We start from the raw sequence: 23,471 nt of genomic DNA, 5'->3' as shown, positions 1-23,471 counted from the left end.
TATTTTTACATGTAAATACAAATTGCATATACATTACTTTGAAAGAGAACCAGGATACAATTTAAAGAAACATGGTTTTAGAAGTCCAATGGTAGTATAAGACTTCACAAAAAACAGACTGCTCTTGATTCAGTACTTCCTACTTCCCAGATGCAGCCAACTTCAACAATTTTTATTTTTAAAAAAATGTATTTTTATATTTCAAAATAATATGTTTGTGTGTGTGACCTGTCTCTCCCCCAATCTGCCCCACTCTGACTTTACCTGCTTAAGAAGCATTTAAAATATTCTACATATCCTTAGCATATACCATTGCAATTATGGGGTAGGCTTTTTTTTTTTTTTTAATTTGTGCATTCAGTGAACCTCTAGTGGTACATGTCTGTTTTTCTTGTTAATTCTTGGGAATGTCTTTCTATTGTTTCTATAGTAATTTTCTTCCCCTCCAACTTCCCTGTTTCTTCTGGATCTCTTGTTAGATGTTGAACCTCTTGAGTTGATTTTCTAATTTTTGTCATCTTCCTCTCATTTTTTGTATTTTGTGTTTAATTTTCTGGTATCTAATTTACCTTGATTTTCTATCTTTCTGGTGACATTTTCATATGTTCTTACTTTCAGTTGTCAAAAGTGTTCTCTTGACCTTGCCCTTGCATTCTGTTTTCTCTGCCCACCTCTTTGATTCGCCCCATTGCCACCTGGTGTTCTGGTTTCTTAATTTTATTTAATAGGCTTTCTTCAAAGGCCTGGTGATCATTTGCTCTGTGCTTATATATTTTTATTTTTTCATTGGGCAAAATACATGTAACATAAAATGTATCATGTATCATATTAACTATTTTAAGTGTACAATTCAGTTGCTTAAACTATATTCATAATGTTTTGCAATGATTCCCACCATTCCTTTCTAGAACTTTTTCATTTGAAGCTCTGTACCTGTAAAACAGTAATTCCTAACTCCAGTCGTCTTCCAGTCCCTGTTAACCACCATTCCACTTTCTGCCTCTATGACTTTGCGTATCTTAGGTACCTCATATAAGTGGAATCATACAGTATTTGTCTTTTTGTGTTCGGCTTATTTCCCTTAGCATAATGTATTCAAGGTTTCATCGTTCATCCACATTGTTCATCCAATGCGTCAGAATCTCCTTCCTTTAAAATGGAATAATACTCAAATTATATTCCATTGCGTGCATATGTCACATTTGTTTATTCATCTACCGGTGGGCTTGGTGTTGCTTGCACCTTCCAGCTACTGTGAGTAATGTTGCTGTGAACATTGCTATACAAATATCTTTTTGAGTCCCTGCATTTAATTCTTGGGGCTGTGTACCTCAAAGTGGAATTACTGGGTCATATCATCATTCTGTGTTCAACTTTTTGAGGAACCACCATGCTGCTCTCCAGAGCAGTCCAGCACTTTACACTACCATTAGTAATGCACAAGGGTTTCATTTTCTCCATATCCTTGTCAACACTTGTTATGTTCCATCTTTTGTTTGTTTGCATTATAATAGCCATTTTAATGGGTGCGAAGTTGTACCTCATTGTGGTCTTGCTTTCCATTTCCCTTATGACTTGTGATATTGTCTGCACATATCTTAAGGTTTATACACTAACAAAGCTGGTTACTAGCGGTGTGTGTGTGTATGGGGAACTGTGTGGCTGCTGAATGGCTTCCCTGTGGGATGATCAGCCAGAACCCGCTGTTGTATTAGGGGATCCCCAGATGTCAGCATTCATGGGTCTTTTTAGTTTTTATGGGTACATACTAGGTATACTTATTTATGGGGTACATGAGATATTTTGATACAAACATATAATGTATAATAATCCCATCAGGGTAAATGGGATATCCATCATCTCAAACATTTATCATTTCTTTGTATTATAAACAATTCAGTTATATGCAGTTATTTTAAAATGTACAAAAAGCGATTGCTGACTATAGTTACCCTGTTATGCTGCCAATTAATAGATCTTATTTATTGTAACTATATTTTGTACCTATTTACTATCCTCACTTTCCCCCCACCGACTATACTTGCCAGCCTCAAGTAACAACCATTCTACTCTATCTCTGTGAATTTGTTTTAATGTTTAGCTCCCCAAAATGAGTGTGAATGTGCAGTTTATCTTTCTGTGACTGGCTTACTTCACTTAAAATAATATCCTCCAGCACCATTCCGTGTTGTCACTAATGACAGAATCTCATTCTTTGTTAGGGCTGAATAGTACTCCATCGTATATATGCACATTTTCTTTGTTCATTCATCTGTTGGTGGACACTTAGGTTGCTTCCACCTCTTGGATATTGCAAATAGTAATGCAGTAAACATAGGAGTGCAGCTATGTCTTCGATATATTGATTTTCTTTTTCATGTATATATCTAACAGTGAGATTGCTGGATCCTTTGGTAGCTCTATTTTTAGTTTTTTGAGGAACCTCCAAATTGTTCTCCATAGTGGTTGCACTAATTTACATTCCCACCAACAGTATGCAAGGGTTCGCTTTTTTCCATATCCTCACCAGCATTTACTATTGCCTGTCTTTTGAATAAAAGCCGTTTTAACTGGGGTGAGATGATATCTCCTCATAGTTCTGATTTGCATTTCTCTGATAATCAGTGATGTTGATCACCTTTTCCTAAGTCTGTTAGCCTTTCGTATTTTTTTCTTTTGAGAAACGTCTATTAAGATCTTTTGCCCATTTTAAAATCAGATTATTAAATTTTTCTCTATACAGTTGTTTGAGCTTTTTATATATTCTGGTTATTAATCCCTTATCAAATGGATAGTTTGCAAATATGTTTCCCCATTTTGTGGATTTTCTCTTTGTTGATTGTCTCTTCTGCTGTGCAGAGGCTTTTTAACTTAATGGGATCCCATTTGTCCACTTTTGCTTTGGTTGTCCGTGCTTGTGGGGTTTTGGTTAAGAAATCTTTTCCCAGTTTAATGTCCTGGAGAATTTCCCCAGTGTTTTCTTGTAGTAGTTTCATAGTTTAAGGTCTTAGATTTAAGTCTTTAATCTGTTTTGGTTTGGTTTTTATATATGATGAGAGATCCTCTGCATATGGATATCCTATTTTTGCAGCACTATTTTTAAAAGAGATTATCCTTTCTCCAATGTATGTTCTTGGCACCTTTATTGAAAATGAGCTCACTGTAGATGGATGGATTTCTTTTGGATTCTCTATTGTGTTTCATTGGTCTTTTTGTCTGTTTTTATGCCAGTAGCATGTTGTTTGGGTTACTATAGGTCTATGGTATAATTTGAAGTCAGGTAATCTCATCCTTCCAGTTTAGTTCTTTATGCTCAGGATAGCTTTGCCTATTTTGGACCTTTTGTGGTTCCATATAGATTTTAGAATTATTCTTTCTATTTTTGTGAAGCATGTCATTGATATTTTGATAGGGATTGCATTTAACCTGTAGCTTTCTTTGAGTTATATTGACACTTCAACAATATTGATTCCTCCAGTCCATGAAGGTGGAATTCTTTCCATTTTTGGTGCCCTCTTCAATTTCTTACATCAGTGTTTTATAGTTTTCATTGTAGCAATCATTCATTTCTTTGGTTAAGTTTATTCCTCATTTTATTTGTAGCTATTGTAAATGGGATTGCTTTCTTAGTTTTTTTCAAAATGTTTGATGTTCACATGGAAAAACGCTACAGATTTTTTTAATGTTGATTATGTATCCTGCAACTTTCTTGAATTTACCAGTTTTAATAGTTTTTTGGAGTCTTGAGGTGTTTCCAATTATAAGAGATTGTCTGCAAATAATTATAATTTGATTTCTTTCCAATTTGGATGTGTTTTATTTCCTTCTCTTGTCTGATTGCTCTAGCTACAACTTCCAGTACTTCCAGAAAAAGCTCAATTAATACTGAATTAATAGTGGTGAAAGTGGGCATCTCTTGTTCTAGATCTTAGAGAAAAGGGTTTCAGTTTTTTTTCCCATTCAGTAAGATACTACTTATGGGTGTGTCTTATATGAGTTTTATTGTGTTGAGGTGTGTTTCTTCTATACCCTGTTTTTTAAGCGTTTTTACAATAAAATGTTGAATTTTATCAAATGCTTTTACAGCATCAATTGACATGATTATATAATTTTTGTCCTTCATTCTGTTGATATGATCACATTGATTTGCATATGTTGAACCATCCTTCCATTCCTGGATAAATTCCACTTGGTCATTATGAATACTTTTTTAATACGTTGTGGAATTTGTTTTGCTTGTAAATTTTCTTGAGGATTTTTGCCTCAAATTTTCCTTAGGGATATTGGCCTGTAGTTTTCTTTTTTAATGTGTCTTTGGTTTAAGTATCAGCCATTGAAATATTCCTTCCTCCTCTATTTTTGTAATAGTTTGAGTAGGATTGGTATTAGTTCTTCTGTAAATATTTGGTAAAATACAGCAGTGAAGCTATTGCTTTCAGGATTTTCTTTGTTGGTATTTTTTATTAAGGCTTTGATCCCATTATTTGTTACTGGTCGGTTCAGGTTTTGAAGTTCTTTATGGTTCAATCTTGGTAGGTTGTGTGTATCTAGGAATTTGTGTATTTCTTTTAGGTTTTCGTGAGTCTTTTTGGTGAGCTGGTCAGCTTTCTTCTCATGAAAATAACTTAGTTTTCTGCTAAGGCCTACACATTTGACTGCAACTGTTATGGAAGCTGAATAGAAGCAGAGGGTTGATAATTGTGCCTGTTGGTATATGTAGGATACTGTAGCCTATCCACATGTGTGTCTGTGTGCCCAGTGTCCCTGGGCTCAGGGCTACTGTGGTTTAATTTATCTAAAAGATAAACCTTCCATTTATTTCTGGCAGTGGAAGGTTTAGTTGTCTGGCTGCATAGGATGAGGGGGGGTTCTTAAAGGTGGAGTCCTCCTCAAATGGACTGGCAACTTGATCTTCTGTCCTCCATAGTGAAGTTTCTGTATCATCTTATGTTATTTTCAAAAGCATTTTCGTACCCTTGCCCTTGCATTGGCTGCCTAGTGGTCCACCTTCCCTGCACCTCACAGTTACCTCATGTGCCTTACAGGTACCTTGTGCTGTAATTTCTTCAGGTTTCATAGGGTTCTCTTAGGAGAACAGAAACAGAAAGAGGTAATCTAAATAAACCTGTACCTATTAAATAAATCAAAAACTGATAATCTTCCAAAAGAGAAAGCACTTGCCCCAGATGGTTTCACTGGAAAATTTCACCATTTAAGGAAGAGATGGCACCAACTTTCTTTTTTTTATTTTTATTTTTTGAGATGGAGTCTCACTCTATCACCCAGGCTGGAGTGCAGTGGTGCAATCTCGGCTCACTGCAAGCTCCACCTTCCAGGTTCACGCCATTCTCCTGCCTCAGCCTCCCGAGTAGCTGGGAAGACAGGCGCCCGCCATCACACCTGGCTAATTTTTTTTGTATTTTTTAGTAGAGATGGGGTTTCACTGTGGTAGCCAGGATGGTCTCGATCTGCTGACCTTGTGATCCGCCCGCCTCGGCCTCCCGACGTGCTGGGATTACAGGCGTGAACCACCACACCTGGCCGAGATGGCACCAACTTTCTGCAATCTCTTTCAGAAAATAAAAGTAGAAGGAATATTCCCTAACTCATTCTGTAAGGCTAGCATAACTCTAATACCAAAAGCAGATAAAAAAATTACAAGAAAGGAAAAGCATAGACTAATATCTCTTTTAAACAGAGAAGCAAAATTCTCAACAAAATATTGGCAAATTGATAGCTGGATGTGGTGGCTCATGCCTGTAATCCCAGCACTCTGGGAGGCCGAGGCAGGTGGATCACTTGAGGTCAGGAGTTCAAGACCAGCCTGGCCAAGATGGTGAAACCCCATCTCTACTAAAAATACAGAAATTAGCCCAGCACAGTGGCGGGTGCCTATAATCTCAGCTACTGGAGAGGCTGAGGCAGGAGAATCATTTGAACCCGGGAGGCGGAGGTTGTAGTGAACCAAGATCACACCACTGCACTCTAGCCTGGGTGACAGGGCAAGACTCAATCTCAAAAAATATATATATATATGTGTGTGTGTGTGTGTGTGTGTGTGTGTGTGCATATATATATATGCAAATTGAATGAACTATTGTATAAAAAGAATTATAAATCACAACAAGAGAGATTTATTCCAGGTATGTGAAGCTAGTTCAACATTTGAAAATCAATAAATGTAATCCATCATATCGAAGAAGAAAAATCATGTGGTCATATCAATAAATAAAAAGTATGTGATATCCAACACCCATTCATGATGAAAACTCTCAGCAAACTTGGAATAGAGGGGAATTTCCTTAACTTGATAAAGAATAGCTACAACCACCACCCTGCAAGTAACATCGTATTTCATGGTGAGAAGCTAGATGCCTTTCCTCTAAGATTTAAAACAAGGAAAGAGTGTCACCCTCACCACTCCTATTTAGTATCATACTGGAAGTTCTAGCAAATGTGATAAGAAAAGAAAATAAAAGGTAAGAAAGAAACAACAGAGATGAGAAAGGAACAAATAAAACTGCCTTTGCTCACAGATGACATGATTGTCTATGCAGACAATCTCAAAGAAGCAACATATACATCATCTCTTCATAACGAAATATATGAAATTTACTGTTTTTCCCTGGGTATTGCCTGGATTGTAAAATGCTTCTCCCACCTTCTTACCCCAACCTTCTTCCTTGTAGGTTAGAGTGACTTGTTATTGGTAAATAGCCACTATGGAGACTAAAGACCAGAAGAAACACAGAAAGAAATTTTACAGAAAGAAAAACAGTGGGCCCAAAACTGAAAAGAAAAAGAAGCGGCATCTGCAGGATCTCCAACTAGGAGACGAAGAAGATGCCCGGAAGAGAAATCCCAAAGCCTTTGCAGTTCAGTCTGCTGTGCGGATGGCTCGATCCTTTCACAGGTATGTTTAGCTACAGTCTGATGCTTCTTCCATTGATTCTTTTTAAATACTAGGAGCCTCTCACAGGTGACATTTGGATTTACGAGTTTAGTCCCACTCCAAAGGACATGCAGATGCATGCTGTGTGACTTTCACTAAAATTGAGAAGACCTCCCGTAGAAGCTGCCTTGCTTCCAGCATCTGCACACTGCTTGGTGTTTCTTGCCCAAGATACAAGAATTTATAGAATTTGTTTCTTCCTAAACTTTAAACTGTTTCTATGGTGATAAATGTGCTTCCCCCCCAGATATGTTTTACAAAGTTGTAATATAAAATACAAAAGTTACAATATTTAATACTAACATAGCTTTATTTAGTGAGTCCTTGTGATATTCTTAGCAGTGTACTTTAAACGTTATTCAACTAAATCCTTCCAGCAGCCTTACCAGACTAGGAATCATTCTTGCTCTCATTTTTTGGGTAAGAAAACTGAGGTCAAGAAAACGAGTTACCTCCAATCATATAACTAGTAAATAGGAGAGCCCAACTTAACTCCAGAGCCTCTGCTCTTATCTGTTATGATGCACTGCCTCGGTATTTACCTTTAGGTTTTTAAAAAAACTATTAAAATCACTCATAAAGCAGTCAGGTTTAAGGAGTGTTTAATTTTCAGCTGTCTATACTATTGAAGTCATCTTGTTACATCTTTATTGAACAGCAATTATTTGGATGGGGGCCAGTAGTTAACAAGTTAATAATTGACAGGTTAATTATATTTACATATTGTTTTGTACTCTCTATGAAATATACTAAAGTACTCATATCTATAAGTCTACTAAAAAAAGTCTACTTATAAGGTTGATGCCTTTCACTCTATTTTGAAAATGAGTTTCCTTTTTTTTTAATGACTAGGAGTCAGGATTTGAAGACAAAAAAGCATCATATTCCAGTGGTTGATCAAACTCCACTAGAGCCCCCACCAATAGTGGCAGTGGTGATGGGGCCTCCAAAGTTGGAAAGCGCACTTTGATACAATGCCTCATTCAGAGCTTCACCCGGCAGAAGTTGACCGAGATCAGAGACCCTGTGACGATCGTGTCAGGTAGGAGATGCTGCTACAGACACAGAGTTGGCGTGACTATTGTCATCTGACGGACATGCGTGTGTTTGTTGTTTTCTTGAGTGGAACGTGTTAAATATTTTCATATCATGTTTCCTCTCTTATACTTTTACTAAGTTAGCTATAACTTCAGAAAAGGGTAAGTTCCCAGAGATAAGGATGTGATACATGTCTTATCCTGACTGCTCTATGGCTTTGCCAAGCATGTTCCTTGGAAGGGCCTAGCAGGCCTGGTCACTGTGAACACATCATGTAACAGATAGAATGTACCTCCTATGTGCCAGGTGCACATGCTTGCCCTTACGAAGCCACATGCTGGTGGAAGTGCGCCTTTTCTCTTTTTCCCATGAGAATTTGTCAGCTTTGGGAGATGGTGACGTTTCCAAGTTTGAGGGAAGATGAAATAAACTTCCAGTGGTAGAATGGCAATGCACACTTTGAAATCTCTTGTTACTGCAATAATATAGTTGGATTGAGACTTTTCTTTATCTTTGGCGCAACCGTATTTTCTTTTCCTTTTTTCGAGACAGAGTCTTACTCTGTAGCACAGGCTGGAGTACAGTGATGCGATTACAGCTCATTGCAGCCTCAACTTCCTAGTATCAAGCAATCCTCCTACTTTAGCCTCCTGAGTAGTGTATGCCACCACGCCTGGCTAATTTTTTTTTTTTTTTCTTTTTGTAGAGATGGGGTTTTCCCATGTGGCACAGGGTGGTCTCAAAATTCCTGGGCTCAAGGGATTCGTCTGCCTTGGCCTCCCAAGGTGCTGGGACTACAGGCGTGAGCCACTGTGCCCAGCCCATATTTTCTTGACCGTTTTCTTTTTACCTTAATTTAGACATAATTATCGTTTTGAATATTCTGTTGCATTATGTTTGAGGAAGTTTTTAGCGATAGTGGGAATACGGGAAGTTTTGTTAGAGGTGAAGATACCTGGAACTGAACAGCAGGATCATGGTTATCATGGAGCCTGTCCAGTCAGAATTTTCCCTGTTCGAGCACTTTTATTTATCTGGGTAGACTTTTGATATTATTTAAATTTAGAACACAGCAAGAAAAACAGGATGGAATTTATTTTATTTTACCAGTTTTTGCCTATAAAAATGAACTTCTGGTACACTCCTATAAACGTATATGTTGTTTTACTGGATGCAGTTAAAAATGAAAGTTAGAGCTGATGCTTAGAGTTTTTTCAGGGTCTTTTTAAAGTAAAATTTTCATCTTTTCACTTATAGGTAAAAAGCACAGATTCGCCATTATTGAATGTGGGTGTGACATTAACATGATGGTTGATCTGGCTAAAGTAGCAGATCTGGTAAGTCAGCAGGGGCAGCCTGGGGTGCTGATGGAGACTTACAGTGTTGTGATAGGTTATTTACCCTGTGAAGGGAAGAGAGTTTTATGATTATTAAAGGAATCATGGTCATCTCTTCAGGGATATAGTAGATGTGATTGAATTGATGATGATAATAATAGTAATAAATGTTGTTATATTAGTAATACAAATGGAATGTGCACAATGAAATGTATTCCAAAATCTAAAAGCAAATCACAGGATAGAGAAAATCTTTAATGAACACAGCTAATAACAGCATATTAACATGCATGCATATATACATACAAATATGTCATAGTAAGTACCATTTCTTCTTGGACCCTTCCTGGCACTGTGCTAACTGCTTTCTACAAATTTAGCTTACATAAACCCTTGATACACCCTTCAGGTGAGTAGGTATTATCTGTAGTTTACATAAGATGAAATAGAGCCTCCCAGCAGTTAAGTAACTTCTGTGAAGATGGACCGTTTGTTCCTGATGGTTCTAGAACCTTCATCCTTAATGATAATGCTAAAGTAAGTACATGAATTGCCTGAAGAAGTGGTCAGAGTTTATCAGTAGAAAATCTGGATAGTACTCAGTGTGTGGAAAACATACATGCTCTTGCATTTATGGAAATGATAATGTTCACTATTTCTGATATTTTATTTTTTTTAATTTAGCAAAAATAAAACACAAATTGGCAAAAAAAAAAATGTCTGGGTGCAGTGGCCCACAACTGTAATCCCAGCACTTTGGGAGGCTGAAGTGGGCGGATCACCTGAGGTCGGGAGTTCGAGACCACCCTGACCAACATGGTGAAACCCCGTCTCTACTAAAAATACAAAATTAGCCAGGTGAGGTGGCGCATGCATGTAATCCCAGCTACTTAGGAGGCTGAGGCAGGAGAATTGCTTGAACCTGGGAGGCAGAGATTGTGGTGAGCTGAGATCGTGCCATTGCACTCCAGCCTGGGCAACAAGAGCAAAACTCCATCAAAAAAAAAAAAAGAATTAGCAAAAAAATACGCCATATTGATTAGGAAGTGTGGGGTGACAGATACCCTGTTTTTTTCATTTTTATGTATTTTTTGTTTTGTTTTGTTTTGTTTTAATTGCAGACAGGGTTTCACCATGTTGGCCAGGCTGGTCTTGAACTCCTGACCTCAGGGGATCCCCCTGCCTTAACCTCCCAACGCGCTAGGATTACAGGCTTGAGCCACTGCACCCAGCCTTTTATTTAGTTTTTTCCTAGAGCTACAGATTTTATCCTTTGGCCCAGGAAGAACCCTAAAATATAAAGTGAAAAGTAATACAGATTTTAAAGTTGTGCCATTGTAATGTCAGAAAACTAAATAACTTTCAAATTTTGAACCCGTAATGCTACTATTAGTAAAAATAAGTGTTATTATTAACGTAATAAAGTTGTGTATAAATCATGTGTACTTGAAATAGTTCATAGAGATCATTTGTTTCTCTTTTATTTAAAATGTAGCAAGTTTCTAATTTTAAAGACATACATATTAAGAGATGCCTTTACTTTTTTGTTTTTCATTATTATGGATATATAATATTTATGGGGTACATGTGGTATTTTGATAGAAGCATACAGTGTGTGATGATCAAATCAGGGTAATTAGGATATCCATCACTTCAAACATTTATCATTTCTTTGTTTTAGGAACATTTCAATTTCATTCTTTTAGTCATTCTGAATTATATAATAAATTATAGTCACCCTAGTGTGCTGTTGGACACTGGAATTTACTCTATCTAACTGTATTTTTGTACCTGTTAACCTTTCCCTCTTTGTCCTCCCACCCCTGCTCCTCTTCCCAGCCTCTTAACCGTCATTGAGAGAGATGCCTATGTAAATCTTTTTAAGATTTTTAAAAGGAACACACACATTTGGTAAAGCACTCTAACTAATGCAAGGTACACACAATGCGGTTTTCTCTTACCTTGCTCTAACCGCTGGTCTCTCAGGGCCCTGCAGAGCAGTATCCTTCCAGATACATATAAACACACATGCCACCCTTTAAAAACACAAATGGTAGCTTATTTTACACACTCTTCTATGCTTTGCTTTTTTCATGTAATATATCTTGGAGGTATATAATCAGTAAGTACTGTAGCTCTGCCTCCTCCTTTTTAATATAATATTCCATTCTATGGATGCACCATAATTTATTTAGCCTAGCTTATGTTGATTGCTCTGCTCTGGGTTGTCAAAGCCTCCTGAGTATGGCAGAGACACACACAATACATGGATTTGGGTGTGTACGTGAGTGTGTGGATTAGGGGAGTAACACTGGCTTAGATGACAAAGCTTGGCAGCTGAGGGACTGTTTGGTTCCTGTTCTTTCTGACCCTACAACCAGCTGCTTGCCCCTTGGCATTCTGTGGCATCAGATGTGGTGTGAGGATTCTCCACCTGTTCTTTGAGCTGGTACAGTGTTGCTGGAGAGCTCTGCTTGCTGCCTTGGTCCACAGTGGCAGCCGTGCTTTCTTACAAGCCCACCTTCATATATTCTGTGGTTTCAGATTACGGATGTTTCCTAGTTTAATCAAAGATGGGCATTTCTGTTTCCATTTTGTGTTATTTTTAGTTATCTATGGAAATAGAGGAGCAAAAATGTCTTTAATATTAAACCTAGAAGTTTCCAGGAATCAATTCTGAAATAATTTTGCATCTTTGAAGTGTCTTAAATTTTAAAAATTGGTCTTATCTGCTTGTATTTTCTTATAGACTACCATTCATCATAATCTTACTGTTTTTTGACTTAATTCTAAACTGGTAGCTATTTAAAAAAATTTCTATGCCGGGCGCGGTGGCTCACACCTGTAATCCCAGCACTTTGGGAGGCGGAGGCGGGCGGATCATGAGGTCAGGAGATCGAGACCATCTTGGCTAACACGGTGAAACCCCGTCTCTACTAAAAATGCCAAAAAAAATTAGCCGGGTGTGGTGGCGGGCACCTATAGTCCCAGCTACTCGGGAGGCTGAGGCAGGAGAATGGCGTGAACCCAGGAGTTGGAGCTTGCAGTGAGCTGAGATTGCGCCACTGCATCCAGCCTAGGTGACAGAGTGAGACTCCGTCTCAAAAAAAAAAAAAAAAAAAAAAAAATTTCTGAGCAATTGAGTTATAGAAATTAACATGTAAGATGGAGGTTTCCACTGCATACTTCCCGGCAAAAAACAGATTTTTTTTTTTTTTTTCTATGAAGAGATTGAAAGAAGAGGTTGATTTTCTGTACCTATTTAATATATTTCATTGATTATCACTTTCTTCCCATTCTTTGGATGTCAGAGACCTGTTATTTAGCTTAAAAATACCTTACAGAAAACTTCATTTCTTTAAATTAGGATTTCTTAGGTAAGGGCCAGGTTAGACCCAGCCTTTTTTTTTTTTTTTTTTTTTGAGACGGAGTCTTGCTCTGTCGCCCAGGCTGGAGTGCAGTGGCCAGATCTCAGCTCACTGCAAGCTCCGCCTCCCGGGTTTACGCTATTCTCCTGCCTCAGCCTCCTGAGTAGCTGGGACTACAGGCACCCGCCACCTTGCCCGGCTAGTTTTTTGTATTTTTTAGTAGAGATGGGGTTTCACCAGGTTAGCCAGGATGGTCTCGATCTCCTGACCTCGTGATCTGCCCGTCTCGGCCTCCCAAAGTGCTGGGATTACAGGCTTGAGCCACCGCGCCCGGCCCAAGACCCAGCCTTTTCTGAGTTACTTCTCACGCATTAGAATTCTTAAAATGAAAGTTTATATCCTAGTGGGCATTGTCTTATGGTTGCCTTTTAGAGCAAGTCAGAGGGTGGTGGTTCCTCTGGGTGATGCCTGTGTAGTCATTTGATTTAGTCTGAAGTGGAACTTTTCTGTCGAGGGCCAGATAGTAAATATTTTCGGCTTTGTGGATCATGTCTTTTACAGCTACTTAGCTCTGCAGTGGTAGTGCCCAGGCAGCCATAGACAATATGTAAATGAATTAACGTGGCTGTGTTCCAATAAAACTTTAGTTACAAACACAGGTGATGGGCTGGATTTGGCCCATGGGCCAGTTGCCAACCCCTAGTGTAGGTGGTCTGTTTTGGTAGTTTCTTTGAGAAATGATGTGTTCTGCTTGTAGATACCGATGCTTATAGATGCCAGCTTTGGGTTTGAAATGGAAACCTTTGAGTTTCTAAACATCTGTCAAGTACATGGCTTTCCTAAAATTATGGGAGTTCTCACCCACCTCGACTCCTTCAAGCATAATAAGCAACTGAAGAAAACAAGCAATTAAAACACATGTTCTGGACAGAAGTTTTCCTGGTAGGAAGAGAAATAATTGTTAGATACTGATAGCATAATCCTTTTAAAACAGACTGAAGAGGCAGGCACAGTGGCTCCTGCCTGTAATCCCAGCACTTTGGAAAGCAGAGTCGGGCAGATCACTTGAGGCCAGGAGTTTGGAGCTCAGGGCAATATGGCCAAACCCCGTCTCTACTAAAAATGCAAAAATTCATCAGGTGTGGTGGCGCATGCCTGTAATCCCAGCTACTCTGGAGGCTGAGATGTGAGAATTACTGGAACCTGGGAGGCAGAGGGTGCAATGAGCTGAGATTGTGCCACTGCACTCCAGCTTGGGTGACAGAGTGAGACTCTGTCTCAAAAAACAAACAAACAAACAAAAAACTGAAGAGACATTACTTAATGTCTCTCTAGCATTTGCCTCCTGAATTCCCTTTGTGTATGTGTTCCCAGTCTCTGGAAGGTTTCCCTCAAGAGAGCGCTTATTCTGGGCCTCTTGGTGTATCTCATTTGTCTCTGTACCTGCTGCACCAGGCAGTGTCTGGGTGTTTGGGGTCGGGACTTAATAGAGTACATCAGAAGTTTCTCCCAGTTACAAGACCAGGCACTGCCCCTTCCTTTCCATACTGCTCTGGTCCATCGGCTACAGAACCGTTTCTGTGCTCAGAGGCCTCACCTCCCTCTCCTCACCATACTTAGATGGATGCCCCTGCTCGGGTGCAGAGCAGTCTGCCTCTGTGGGGTTCTAATAAGTCCTGAAAGAAGCCAGCAAGGCTCTGGAAGCCTCAGGACAGTGGCTTTGCTGGAAGTCTCCCTTCCTAGGATTGCTTCTTGTTTAGAGCTTTTATTTTGTTGCAGTTTTGACAAGAACTTAATTGAAATTTAATTTTTAATTTTCCTTTAATGTTTAGGGTGCCAAGCTGTTCTACTTTTCTGGAATGATCCCTGGAGAGTAACAAAACCAAGAAATGCACAATCTGGGCCATTTTATTACAGTTATGAAGTTTAGGCCTTTCACAGGGCAGACTTCTCACCCTTATATCCTGGCAGACAGGTAAAAAGTGATTATAAACTTTTTCTTCCTGGGCCATATATTTCAAAGCTAAAAAGGCTAGAAGAAGAACAGTGATTGGATTTATTTTGTGCCTGTTTGAATAGTGGTGGTAGAAGTGTAGTTGATGGAAAATGTCTACTTATATCATTGCTTAAAGATGCTGTGTCTTTGGAAGTAAATTAATTATGAGATGTTTAGGAGAATGGGAAGACTTGGAAGCATTTAAGGCTACAGGATGTGGCCCCATCCTACACTTAGCCTCAGTTTTCAGTGATGCTGCCTTCGTGCCCGGGTGCTTGAGTCCTCGTGTGTGCCTTCAGTTTCCTTCCTTTGTGCTCTTCTTTGTGCTGTGGTTTTCTCAGCCTGGAGTACCCTTTCTCCACCTGCCAGAATCCAAACCACAGCACAAATGCCAGAGCACAGGCTCACCCTCTTCCAGAAAGGGATTTTGTGAACATGTTCTTCACTCTTGCCTGACCCCAGGTGGATGTCATCTGCCTGTCTGGTGTCTTCCGAAATGAATGTCACTTTCAGCCTAGAGACATAGTTGTGTGCCTGCCCCTTTTCCGCTGCTGGATGGTGAACGGTGCTTCCTTATTTCTTCATTTTCTAGTTTTCTAAATGACGTGCTTAGTGGACAAGAGTGTGATGAGTCATTGACACATGAAAGGAAGTATAGGAACTTTTGGCATTGATCTCTGCTGTATGGTTGTGTTTATTTTTCTAGGATGGAAGATTTGACAAACCCAGAGGATATCCGAACAAACATGAAATGTGACCAGCAGATGCCACTTTATGGTTATTTAAGAGGAGCACACTTGAAAAGTAAAAACCAAATTCACATGGCAGGTATTCTCTTGTTGTAGAACATACTAGAATTACACATAAGATTCTTGGGATGGCTTAATTTCTCAGGAAAACTGAAAAATGGCCAAACAAGGGAAGATGGCCTTGCTGGAGGTTTTAAAAGTAAGCCAGCTATGTGTAGGCCTACAAAGGTGTTACCAAAATCCCCTCTTCTCTGACCTCTTGTCTTACAGCTAGAGGGATGCTATTCCAGTATGGCATGATGCCCTTCTTTAGGGTCATGGTTTAAGCCCTTGGACTGTCGATCTTTTTTTGTTGTTGGTGGTGGTGACTGACCCCATCAATCATGCTCTTTAGAAAGCATGCATTTGGATGTTTCTTTTATTATTATTATTATTATTATTATTATTATACTTTAAGTTCTAGGGTACATGTGCACAACGTGCAGGTTTGTTACATATGTATACATGTGCCATGTTGGTGTGCTGCTATCCCTTTCCCCTCCCCCTACCCCACAACAGGCCCCAGTGTGCTATGGTCCCCACCCTGTGTCCAAGTGTTCTCATTGTTCAGTTCCCACCTATGAGTGAGAACATGCAGTGTTTGGTTTTCTGTCCTTGCGATAGTTTGCTCAGAATGATGATTTCCAGGTTCATCGGTGTCCCTACAAAGGACATGAACTCATCCTTTTTTATGGCTGCATAGTATTCCATGGTGTACATGTGCCACATTTCCTTCCTTCCTTCCTTCCTTCCTTCCTTCCTTCCTTCCTTCCTTTCCTTCCTTCCTTCCTTTCTTCTTTCCTTCTTTCTTTCCTTCTTTCTCTCTCTTTCTCTCTCTCTCTTTCCTTTCTTTCCCTTTCCTTCCTTCCCTCCCTCCCTCCCTCCCTCCCTTCCTCCCTTCCTTCCTTCCTTCCTTCCTTCCTTCCTTCCTTCCTTCCTTCCTTCTTTCCCTTCCCTTCCCTTCCCTTCCCTTCCTTCCTTTCTTTCCTTCCTTTCCTTCCTTTCCTTCCTTTCCTTCCTTTCCTTCCTTTCCTTCCTTTCCTTTCTTTCCTTTCTTTTCTTCACAGAGTCTCACTCTGTCACCCAGGCTGGAGTGCAGTGGCACAGTCTTGGCTCACTGCAAACTCCGCCTCCCGGATTCATGCCATTCTCCTGCCTCAGCCTCCTGAGTAGCTGGGACTGCAGGTGCCCACCACCACACCCAGCTAATTTTTTTTTTTTTTTGGTATTTTTAGTAGAGACGGGGTTTCACCGTGTTAGCCAGGATGGTCTCGATCTCCTGACCTCGTGATCCACCTGCCTTGGCCTCCCAAAGTGCTTTTTACAGGTGTGATTACAGGTGTGAGCCACCATGCCCGGCCTGTGCCACATTTTCTTAATCCAGTCTATCACTGATGGACATTTGGGTTGGTTCCAAGTCTTTGCTGTTGGGAATAGTGCTGCAATAAACATGTGTGTGCATGTGTCTTTACAGCAACATGATTTATAATCCTCTGGGTATATACCCTGTAATGGAATGGCTGGGTCAAATGGTATTTCTAGCTCTAGATCCTTGAGGAATCGCCATACTGTCTTCCACAATGGTTGAACTAGTTCGGACTGTGGATCGTTTTTAACCCCTAGTCAGCGGTAGATACTTACTGATTTCTTGTCAGCTGAAGCTGGCTTTTTGGGTCCTGTCTTCTAGGGGTAGGAGATTTTGCCATGAGTGACATCAGTTTCCTCCCAGAACCTTGTGCTCTTCCTGAACAACGAAAGTAGCACTGTTTAAATAAGGAGAAGCTGGTTTATGCACCTCTTTCTGGAGTTGGGGGTGTGCTGTATGACAGACACGCTGTCTTTGTTGACCTTGGTGGCAGGCAAGGTTTTCGTGCATCGGTGAGGCAGGAGTCATTGCTCTGAACTCTCATTATTCTTTCTGAATCTATTTTTTCATCACAAATAGTAACGTATGCAGCTTTTATTTATTGAAGATTTCTCTCTTGTACTTATAATAAAGGCTCAAATGCATATTGTAAATATGTAGAATAAAAAGAATACCTTGTTTTCATTGTACCAAGCAGAAGAGTCCTGTCCTCCATGCCTCTTTGTTCTGTGGCCCCAGCACGGGCACTGCCACCTGTGTGGCGCCTGCACGGCCCATCTCCATTTCTACAAAATCAGCGTGCTTTCCAGCTCTCAGTGGTCTTTTTCTCATTCTCAGTGGTCTCCTCATTCTGTATTTTAAAGTGGATTTCAAACATTTATATCTTGTTCTGAAGTGGAATTTTATTGGGTTAAAATCAGGGTTATTTTAAAATGTTAGAAAAACTAGCATTCTTGTAGCACTGGAACTGAGGTTTTTCTAGTTAGGTGTTCAGGTTATCAGGTTATATACTCCCTGAACTTTGGAAAAGTTTAATGGAGATGGGGGTCCATTTCAAGCTTTGTTGTAAGGATTTTCTTTGCTTCTTTTTTTTTTTTTTGAGACGGAGTCTCGCTCTGTTGCCCAGGCAGGAGTGCAGTGGCGCGATCTCTGCTCACTGCAAGCTCCACCTCCCGGGTTCACGCCATTCTTCTGCCTCAGCCTCCTGAGTAACTGAGACTACAGGTGCCCGCCACCACATTTGGATAACTTTTTTGTGTTTTTAGTAGAGATGAGGTTACACCTTGTTAGCCAGGATGGTCTCAATCTCCTGACCTTGTGATCCACCCACCTCGGCCTCCCAAAGTGCTGGGATTACAGTCGTGAACCACTGTGCCTGGTCTCTTCTCTGCTTTTTGAGGCATTAAGAAAAGTTTTCGGGAAATGTGTGTAAGATAATTTTGAGAAAGTGCGTGAAACCAGTGTCTCTCCAAGATCTTTGTGTTTTCCTCAGTGCCTTTTCTTGATGGTCTTGACAGGACGAGGTGGGGCCCACCCATGAACTGGTCCAGACTTCCATGTCCACTCACTCCACTAAGATGGCTTCAAGTTGAGTGACGCTATTTTCTGGTTCCAAGACACTTGGGTCAGAGAATATAGATAATCACGGGTAAGTCTGCTTTTTTCCTATTTTTAATTAAAAGATATATTACGGAAGATTTTATCACCCGTAATTCTGCCATCATAACACATTTTGTTGGGATTCATTCTATTTTTTATTTTTCTTTGTGTATGCATGTGTCTCTGAGGGCTCTTCACTTACCTGACATTACGAGGGAGTCTTTTCTAGAAATAAAATACAGGATGCATTTTTCAACAGACCCCAAATGTTCCTTAAATACCACGCCATCTTCCATTGGTTGCTTTTTTGTTTTTTAGGAGACCTGAGTTCACTTGGCTTTCTTTTGGTGGCCAAAACACTAGAGGAGAGTCAGGGAGTTTGTGGCTGTCCAGAAGCCGCATGCCTAGTCTCTGAAAGTTTTATTTCGATTATGTTGTATTATCTCATGGGTAGGTTTACACTGATATGTGGCTTATGTGAATTATTTTTCAGCCTGGGTTAAGAATTTGTATACCTTTATACATAGTGGATGTTTGCAAAACATTGGTTTTGTTGTACTGATTTATGACTCCCAGTAAAATTTATCTGAAAAATTTGAGATAATCTAGTATGTAGTTTGTTACAATGTGCATAAACTACCTACCGCAGTGACTGACATAATGAGTGTTATTAGCTACTTTCATTTTTGCATATCCTTCTAGTCATCCTTGTCTACAAGCCTACCCTCTTCTAATATAGTTACAGTTAAAATACGTAATTTTATTTCTATATTCTCAGCATTTCCTTTTTCTATACAGTCTTTACAGTCTTTATGTAGTCATGTTTTGTTATTATTGGTATTTTTTTTTTTTTTTGAGAGAAGGTCTTGCTTTGCCTCCCAGGCTGGAGTGCAGTGGCGTGATCTTGGCCCATTGCAGCCTGGAACTCCCAGGCTCAAGTGATCCTCCCACTTCAACCCTGCAAGTAGCTGGGGCTACAGGAGTGCACCACCACTCCGACTGATTTTTTTCTTTTTTTCTAGAGATTAGTTCTGTGTTGCCCAGGCTGGTCTCGAACTCCTGGGCTCAAGCTATTCTCCCACGTTGGCCTCCCAAAGTCCTGGGATTACAGGTGTGAGCCACTGTGTCTGGCCTATTATTGCTGTATTCAAACTTGGCTATCTCTTATGGTATGATTTTTCATTTTTTCTAATTTAGGTTTTCATACTTTTATATATCATGCTATGTTAAATATCTCTGTATAGGTTTCTTTCATCCAGTGATTTTAGCCTCCTTATGATCTTCTCTATCATTTATGGCACTGGTGATTTAAATTGAATGTTCTTCCTGTGTCATTCCTCGTACGTTTGTTACCTGGCATTTTTAACAAAGAGCTTTCACTTCTCCTCTTTATTTTGGTCTCACTGCTGACTAATGCACTTGCGTTTTATTCTATGGGTTATTTTCCATCACTGTTGTTGTTCTTTCTGATGTCTGTGCTGTCCCAGATTTGGCCACGGGAGCCTCAGCCTGTATCCTGTGTCCTGTCAACTGTCTCTGTTAGTCTTTAGCATTTCTTACCTTCTGACACAACAAGAGAATCCAGGCTCATTTTGCCCTCTTCCTGCCTTGGGCCTGGACTCAGCCATTTCTCTTAAGGATCATGTGTTTTTAGCTTAGAAATTAATCAGCTTTCCAAAAGATCTACAAAACACTAACTTCCCTGTTGAGCAATTGTTTTCTAAAATTAGATTTTTTTTAAAAGGGTTATTCCTTTATTCTCGCTGTAAGTTCTTTTGAAGTGTGGTGTTAGGGAACCATGCCTGAGTTTGCTTATTAACTCTTCCAGTGTTATCAGATCATTTTTTCACTATGCTATGTCATCTTAAACATCTTAAACAATTCCTTGACATTTTTTTATTTCTTTGTATTTTCATTGACTATATTACCATTTCTAGATTAGCTGGTTAATATACAAATTGAATTATTTTGCATTTCCTTGGTAATATAGGCTGTTGATGCTAAAGGAGGAAAAACAAATGGACTTTAAAACTGGTCAAATGCGTCGGAAAGCCATTTTGGGAGATGATTCTGTGCTAACATCCTCTCTCCTTTCTTGGTCTCTTAATTTTTTTTTCTTACCCAAGTATATACAGGTTGATTTTGTCTTTCTAGAAGATCCAAGATCTTTGGTTTAGAGATATATTGTCTTAATGTTAACTGGTATTAGAATACCCTTTTCTGTATTTTATTTCAATACATTTTGAGAGTAGAAATGATCGTATTTTCTTTTAACTTGTGAAGTAGAGCATGGCATACAAATGTTGTATTCACAGTATTTCAAAAAATTACCTTCTTACTGTACAAGTTGTATTCGGCATATAAAGTCTATCCAGCTTTGTTGTAGATGCAGTGTGATTATTACATGTTGATAAGGTATGAATTGGAGGTGGGATCCAAAATTATTGTACTTATTGTAATTTTTAAGCTAATTGTAGGTTTGGTGGTGAATATTTTGCTTCTGCGAAATGTAAACAGCATTTCATCAGAAGTTGTTTTATGGTCTTTCAGACATTTTGTTTTATATCTTTGGTGCTTTTTGCCCATGAAGTATCTCTTTTGTGTGTTTGTGTGTGTGTATTGATCTGCCTCTAAATTTCACAACGCTCATTGTCAGGGATCAGCAGAGTCAGGCCTAGGCAGAGAGCTGAGCAGTACTCTCAGTACGTCTCTGTGTCCTGGTTGCCACATTATCTCTGTTGTATATTTATAAATTGGAGAACTCTCTGACCTGTAACAAAGGTTGGATGGGACAGGGACAATTGGGAGAGGAATCTGCTCTATTGTCCCCTGTGCCCCATGCCAAAATACACTGTGAAATTCATATTTAAATATTAAATTTGTATGGTGAATGTATTCTTTTTTAATGTTAAAAAATTAAATGATTAGTCAGCCCACTTAATATTTACAATGCAGGACTGACTTTGCATATTCTCTGTCTTGTATTTTTGCTTTATTTAAGCTAAGCTAGCCTCCAAAGCTGGAAGCTGAATTAAGTCGAAAAATAATGACATGTATACAAGGTGTGTTTGGAGGATTGCAGATGCAGGGGCACCGTACTGCTGAAGGAGTGTTGGAAGCTCACTGCAGAAGATGATAAAAGCAGACTGATGTGTATTACCTGCTGAAATGTAAGCTGGAGGCACAGGTGAAGATTGCCAACCCTAATGAGCAGTTTGGCTGATAAGACAGGCTGTCAGGCCGTGGCAGTTCAGCAGTGGGCGTGCTGCCTGTGAACCAAGTCATTTGTTCCAGAGGACTACACTTAAATACCACAAATAAAATCTTCCTTGTCACTGATATTTGATATCACAATGAAATAGATACTATCTTTCAGGTTTCTGGTTGAATTACCAGCCATTAACATCTGGTGATTTGGGTTGTAAAATTATTTTTAGTTTTGCCTGTTCACATTTCATCCATAAAGCACAAACAAGATATATTTTCCCACATAAGAATGTACGCAGTATAAGACTTTAAAACACACTAATGAAATATACATGATTACATCCTTCAATGAACTAAAACTTTCATCTGTGATCTTTATTTTGCAACACTCTGAAGTAACATTACAGTCTTTTCAGTGTGCTGTGTCATTTATATCCCTTACTTTATCCTAGGAATCCTGTATTGCCATTGAGCATATGAAAATTGAGACATGTGCATAGCTTCTCCCTGTTGAGCCCATCAGTGGGGAGGAGCTATGTACCGGGGACACTTGGCAAAGATTTTCATGAGTCTGTTGGATGTAACAGCTCCTTAAGGAAACCTCACAGTTTACCTTCCCTGTTTTTTTTTTTTTTACCATTTGTAAACTAAGGCTCAGTGATGTAAAATATAACACATTCTGCGCTGTGGCATAACTACAGCTTAGGTTTTCATATTCAAGACAAGCACAAGTATAGCTGGAAAGCTATGAACGCTTATTATGCCTCAAGATTCCTCTGTTGGTTTAGTTGGGGCATTTCCAAACAGCTGACTTGGGGCTAAAGCATCTTTCTATCTGGCATCAGTATTTCTAAGTTGCCTTTAAGCTTAATAAACGTTTGGTTTTTATATTTCATTGCTTCAATGTGAAACACCGCAATTAAAAAAAAATCACAGATACGTAGTATGTAGTATAGTATTGTATATGTATATGTAATATAGTATTTTACACTAAGTAATAGTGACTGGCAGTCCATTGGTTGAAGAAGTATTATTTTTCAGATCTTCTGCTCTGTGTCATCAGCTGTAGACACTGACCTGGTATTTATCTGGAAGGGCTGTCAGGAGTTCACAGTGCTGCCTGTGGGTTATCTCCAGACCCTTTACAGATGGCACTTTAGGACAGGGTGAATCACAGGTTGCACTAGAAGTTGCCTTTGAAATTAGACCTGAACTGTGTACAACTGGAACCCTTGTACACAAAGCTCTCTACCATCCAAATCCTGCTGAAGTCTTAGGGAAGAACAGTTTTCCAGATTCATTCTTTCCACACACAAGATTTCCCCACTGCCCAATTACTCTCACCTTTTTTTTTTTTCTTGACTGTTATATTTTACTGGACTCTGGAGTCTTACCTTGTACTCTCACCTTTGCATGGGAGTGTACCTATTTCACCAGTTATACTATCTGTTTATCAAAAGCAGAAGTAGTTACTTACACCTGAAAATTTGTACCGAGAATATAGCTGTGAATATGTTAAGAAAGTATACTTAAAGTAAGAAATCAAAGGAAGTGTATTTAAATCAAAGCAAGAAATCCCATTTCCAAATGGCAATAAAGCGTGTGTTGCATAGAGAGAATCAGTGCAGGAGAGTGTTTTAGTAGCCCAGATTCGATTGTACACTGGTGAATAAGCAAGAGTTCTTTTTCGTTTTCATCTTGCATTTAACCGGGTATTTGAGTTCTTTTTCTATTCACACATGTCAGATAGAGACATGCGTGTTGTAAATTATTTTGTCAGAATGAAAGCCTGGCAGATTTAATGCTTTCTTCCCTTCTTG

At 39.3% G+C, this 23,471-nt stretch overlaps 1 non-coding gene across 1 annotated transcript in view; it reads left to right on the top strand.

Annotated features, from left to right (window-relative positions):
- The window catches only part of LOC103215870 (uncharacterized), a 40,619-nt gene that overhangs the window by 13,263 nt on the left and 3,885 nt on the right, over positions 1 to 23,471 (top strand). Inside the window, exons 2-8 of the transcript XR_005244105.2 lie at positions 6,690 to 6,913; positions 7,805 to 7,994; positions 9,248 to 9,327; positions 14,528 to 14,670; positions 15,398 to 15,519; positions 18,363 to 18,493; positions 21,446 to 21,614. This is a non-coding gene — a transcript (uncharacterized protein). The remainder of the gene's footprint in view (positions 1 to 6,689; positions 6,914 to 7,804; positions 7,995 to 9,247; positions 9,328 to 14,527; positions 14,671 to 15,397; positions 15,520 to 18,362; positions 18,494 to 21,445; positions 21,615 to 23,471) is intronic.

Source organism: Chlorocebus sabaeus, chromosome 9, assembly GCF_047675955.1.
Source record: "Chlorocebus sabaeus isolate Y175 chromosome 9, mChlSab1.0.hap1, whole genome shotgun sequence".
NCBI lineage: Eukaryota > Metazoa > Chordata > Mammalia > Primates > Cercopithecidae > Chlorocebus > Chlorocebus sabaeus.
The sequence above is the reverse complement of the archived record's forward strand: the minus strand, read 5'-3'. Positions and strand labels throughout refer to the sequence as shown.